The following is a 5,337-nucleotide window of genomic DNA, read 5'->3' on the forward strand; positions in this document are numbered from 1 at the left end:
GTTGACTTGAGGTTTCGGTCCTTCAGAAATAAAAGGCATTCCCTCTTGTAATCACCCGGGGACACTAACAACTTGGGCCTTCCTTAATCAAATTTTCTTTTTGAGCTATTTTGAATCTCAGAGGCAATGTGAATCTGGCTGCAAATGCACATAAGCACTAACCTTGAAGTTATGAGATCTCAGGTAAATGTTTGTGTATTCTATCTTCCCCCTTCCTTTATAGTACTGCTCCATCCTGAGCCATGGGTTTACTTCACATCCCCCCTTCATTCGAAGCTATAGCCCTTCAGGGATCCCAGGAGTGAAGATCTCATATTAAATTCCCAACCTCGGGAGGGTTGGGGGATTTTCCACTTGTCCCCTGTGTAACCTTCAAAATGGAAGCTCAGTGTCATCATTTTTCTGAAGACGTCTTCTGGGATTACTCTTGTTTATCTTCAGTTTTTTCCCTCTGCAGTTTTCACATGTCGTGTGGTCTGTAGTCCACTAGCAATTACTCCAGCAAAGGAAGCGATGATGTATTGCACATTTGTGTGTGCATAAATTTTTATTCACACCTCCAGAATGGTTAGATATAATAAAAAAAACCCTCCTCTTAAAATTATAATCTAGAATTGACTTCCATGAGATCTTAATTATTCTTCCATGATGTCTGTAAGGGCAAGGCCACTCAAATTTATGATCTTGGTCTAGGAGCACCAGTATTACCTGGCAGCTTGTTAGCAATGCAAATTCTTGAGCCCCATCCCAGAATTACTGTATTAGAATGCCTCAGGATGGGACTCAGTTATCTGTGTTTAAACAAGCTCTTTTGTGAAAATGGAGCAGTCATGAGAGGCAGAGAAAAGTCTGAGCAAATACCAAGGCTGAAGGAGGTAATGGCACTTGGAAATATCAAGCCATTCATTTTGGCAGGAGCTTCTCTTTGGCAGGGCCAGATCATTGAGCCAAGATCTTGATGACGTTAAAATTCCATTGTATTCTTTTTCCATCTCTTCGTATTCTATAGGGAATTGGAGAGTCATGGAGATGGGACAGCCTTAGAGTAAAGCAATGAGTTTTTTCTTGAGACTCATGGAAACAACATAGAACAATATCATTGTGACCAGCCAAAGGGGTAAGGAGGATCCAGAGAGGCTGATGTTAATATTAGTCTATGTCTTGAAATTCTACTGATGCATTTTACGGCCCTGTGTTGGAAGGAGCTTGAGGAAATGTACTTTCACAATTCATATCAGAAGGCTGTGGGAGAGGACTGCCAAGTGCACAGATGCAGAGGATGTTAATTACTCTCCTGGACAAAGCACCTAAGAACTCGGTGTGAATTATTAAAATGCTGTGTTAACTTAGTGCATTTGGATGTCGATTTGACTGGATTTCAGTGTTAATAGATCCTTACTTCAGGACTAAATAATAAAATTTCTACTTGTTCTGTGCCTCACAGAGCTGCTATTATTGTTGCCTTTATTGAATTAATGGTGTGGAAACTGCAATGGTAATGTGTCTGTACAGATACAGACACTGAGGGTTTTTAGAGATAGATGGGGGAACAGAGGCATTAGAGTTTGTACCAATGACTTGACTCCTTGAGGAAATGTCATAATTTTCCCCTGAACTGCTATCCCAATACTCTAATTGCACAACACCAAAGCAAAGCATATACACTGTTACAAGAGGACTTTCCAAGAGGAAGGATGGGGGCGTGGGAAACAGAGGTGTGTTCAGAGCTGCCCAGACCTGATCTGCTGACTAATTCCTCATGGGCATCTACATGGAAATTAACCTCATTTGCTCCTGTGAAAAATGTGGACAGTAAACACCTAGTTTGTGAGACTAAAAAATAAATGGGCTTAGGGTGTCCCACAAAATTTCTGGCACATAGAAGGCGCACAATAAATGGAACTTTTTGTTCTTATTAATGAACCAAAAATGGACCAACCAGGAGACAGATTCAGACCATGTGGCCAATCTGCCCAGTGCCTAGTGCTCCTTCTGCTAATTACTTATCAAGTCTATGTTGGAAATGACTCCTTCCCAATTATGCAATTTGGAGGGATGCCAGTCAGGTCCTTATCCTGTCTCTGTTGAGAGGCTTGAAAGACCCAGGAAGGCCAGCATGATGCTTATGCTCCAGATGATAAGCCAAGGCCTGAAAGCAGGCCTTGGGATGAAATGGACAGCAGGTACTGCTCCCGGGTCCCAAGAATGTCTGTGACTTTTGTCCTGTCCAAGGCTTGGTTCTCCAGCTTTCTTATCTGATTTCTGTTCCCCGCAAACAAACCATTCCATCTGATACAGAATACAACAGCTAGAAGCATCTTTGTTGTCATCTTTTCTAATTCCATTATTTTATAGGTGAGGAAACTTGGCCCCACAGAATGAAAGGGTTTTTGTGCTTGATGGTGGATTTCATTTTTGTTTTACTTGATAGTGACCTAGCTGGGACTGAAACCCTGCTGGCCCTCACTGCAGTCCTCTTTGCATTATTCCCTATGATTCCTAACTCTGGGGAAGGGTCCTACCTTTCAGGCAATCTATGAATAATGGAATAAGGTCCATCGAAACAGTCCCCAACAGCCCTTTTCTGCCTCCACTGCTGCTGTGGTACCTGGGGAAAAGCTTGTGGTGAAAGGGGGAAAGGAAAGGTTCTGAAGTTTACTCTTGACTGTGCCCACCCTGTAGAAGATACTCCTGACTGTGCCCACCCTGTAGAAGACAGAATAATGAATCGTGGATGCTGCCAGTTTTGAGCAGTATCTTCATGAGAGAATCAGAGTGAATAGAAAAACTGGGAATCACAGTAGAGGGGCTGGAACCTTTGAAAGGAGCAGAGCAAGGGGCTTTCCAAAGTGCCTTTTTCCAAAAGGTATTTGAAACATTTTACAAAAAAACACTTGAAGAAGAATAATCAGCGTGACTGGTTGTGTGTTGTTGCCAGCAGCAAAGAGAGTTTCAAGTCTAATTACTTCCAAATTAACCAGGATGAAGGAGAGGAGGAAGATGAGGATTACAACTCAATTTATCTGGAGTATTTTGCATGATTTCTTGAATAAAACTTGGGAACCAAATTGGTGGTTTTCCTTGAAGAAAGAAATAAAGAGGGGGAGGAAGGAAGGGAGGGAGGAAGACAAGAAAAAGAGCCCCAAGTTAGTAGCCAATGTCAGTAGCTTGGTGCTGTTCCAGCTGCAGATGTGATGGGAGATGAGATGCTTTGACTACTAAGCTTACACCTCATGCCAGTCTCTGGGCAGGGAAATAAATACTTGTTAGTTTGCTTTTCTAAGAGGTTTTTTTTTAAAAGACTTTATTTATTTATTTTTATTTTAGAGAGGGGAAGGGAGAGAGAAAGAGAGGGAGAGAAACATCAATGTGTGGTTGGCTCTTGCGTGCCCCCTACTGGGGACTTGGCCTGCAACCTGTGCCCTAGACTGGGAATCAAACCAATGACCCTTTGATTCGCAGGATGGCACTCAGCCACTGAGCCATACCAGCCAGGGTTAAAGGAGTTTTGGGGCTTGCAAATTATCCCGAATGAGCACAGGTTTTAATTCAATTAGTAACTGCCCTTAGGCTGATTTCCTTTCTTCCCTCTCTCCTACTCTCTCTTCTTCCTTCTGTAACCACTAGAAACTTAATTTCTTTAAAATTACCTTTTCTCCTTTCTTTCCTTTTGATTCAAACTGGTCTCACCCCGCACTCTGACCCACCTGCATCCTTCTCCCTGGCACTATCACTCCCTCAATCATGAAGCCCCCAGGACTGTGAGGTTCCAATCAGCATCAGATAACCTCAGGAACAAAGGCTCTGGTCTGCTGACTCCAGAGACAGTTTCATTCCTGCTACAGAGAACATCTAGGCCTCAGCTGTGTGTCAGCTCCAGGCCCAGGAAAGTGGTGACGCAAGATGAGGTGACACCATGGCTCACCTCAGGAGCAGATGAGCACTAATCAGTTATCCTAGTGAGGGCCGATCAGTAGAGACCATGGCCCTGACCAGGACACCGACTCCCTTGGTCACCATGATCAATGATTTCTGCCCATCTAGCCCACCCCCTGGAACCCATGGGGAGCCAGGTCTTTGAGCATTGGCTCACCTTTCTCCAGGCATGAACCACTTCCTAAAAATAAACCCTTACTTTCTTTGCTACATGCTCCTGTTTGTGTCTTATTGGGCTCTGATGTGCACAGATAAACAGACCCCTTTAGGCCAGTAACAGCTCCCTCCATAATCTTTGATTATGATTTGGTTTCTCTCACCACATATACCTATGAAAATTTTACTATATCTAAGCTCTTCAGGTAAGGATGCACAGGAGAGGGAAACTTGATCAGCAAATCAATGTCATTTATTTTCTTGAGGATCCGCCTTCAAGCTGGAAACAACTACACAATAAACTTCTATTAAGGCTCTGTGACTTTAAAACCTTGAATAAATGGTAAACGTTGGTGAAATTACATAGTGTACTGCAGAAATTAACAGCCCAGGCTGAAGAAGCAGAGCCCACTCAGAAACATCGGCCCTGCCATTACCGTGTATGTGACTGTAGACAGCCAATACTTCTATCCCAAAGCCCCCATCTCTTCCTCTGCCAAAGGGAGGCTGTAAAAATAGTATTTACCATGATGAATGAGTTGGCCATTTAATATAACTTTCATTTCAAACTTCTTTGTCTCTTGCTCATGTTTACATGAGGCAGAAAAGTTAAATAGTTACTTTTCTTTAAAAATTAAATTATTTTTTATCCTCACCCAAGGACATTTTTTTTTTGAAATTAGATTGCTGAAGGATAGTTTTATTTGAAATTTAATGACAAACAAATACATTTTCCATTGAAAACTGACTTCAGTTATTTAAAGTATTCTCTTTTTTATTTTTATTTAATTAATTAATTTATTTTTATTCAGTTACAATTGTCTGCATTTTCTCCCCTTCAAGGACATTTTATTTATTGCTTTTAGAGAGAGGGTAAGGGAGAGAGAAGAGGTGTGTGTGTGTAGGGTGGGGAGATGTCGATGTGAGAGAGAAACATAGGTTGCTTGTCTTCTTGTACATGCCTCAACCAGGGATTGAACCCTCAACCTGGGCATGTGCCCTGACTGAGAACCAAACCCACAACCTTTTGGTCTATGGGACAATGCTCCAACCAACTGAGCCACGCCATCCAGGAACAGTTACTTTTCCAGTTTCTCTTGCAGCTAAGGTTAGGCACAGGAGATGAAGTTAGATTTCTGGCCTGTGAGGTAAAAGTAAAAATCTGCTGGGGAATTCAGAGTAAATTCTGCACTCAGAAAAAAAATATTATGACCACCCTCCTCCATTCTTTCTTCTTGCTTTGAA

At 42.2% G+C, this 5,337-nt stretch overlaps 1 pseudogene; it reads left to right on the forward strand.

The window, feature by feature from the left end:
* Nucleotides 1-2,172: 2,172 nt before the first annotated feature.
* Nucleotides 2,173-3,041, forward strand: LOC112319459 (large ribosomal subunit protein eL22 pseudogene; annotated as a pseudogene).
* The last annotated feature ends 2,296 nt before the right edge of the window (nucleotides 3,042-5,337 follow it).

Source organism: Desmodus rotundus, chromosome 6 (genome assembly GCF_022682495.2).
Source record: "Desmodus rotundus isolate HL8 chromosome 6, HLdesRot8A.1, whole genome shotgun sequence".
Classification (NCBI taxonomy): Eukaryota; Metazoa; Chordata; class Mammalia; order Chiroptera; family Phyllostomidae; genus Desmodus; species Desmodus rotundus.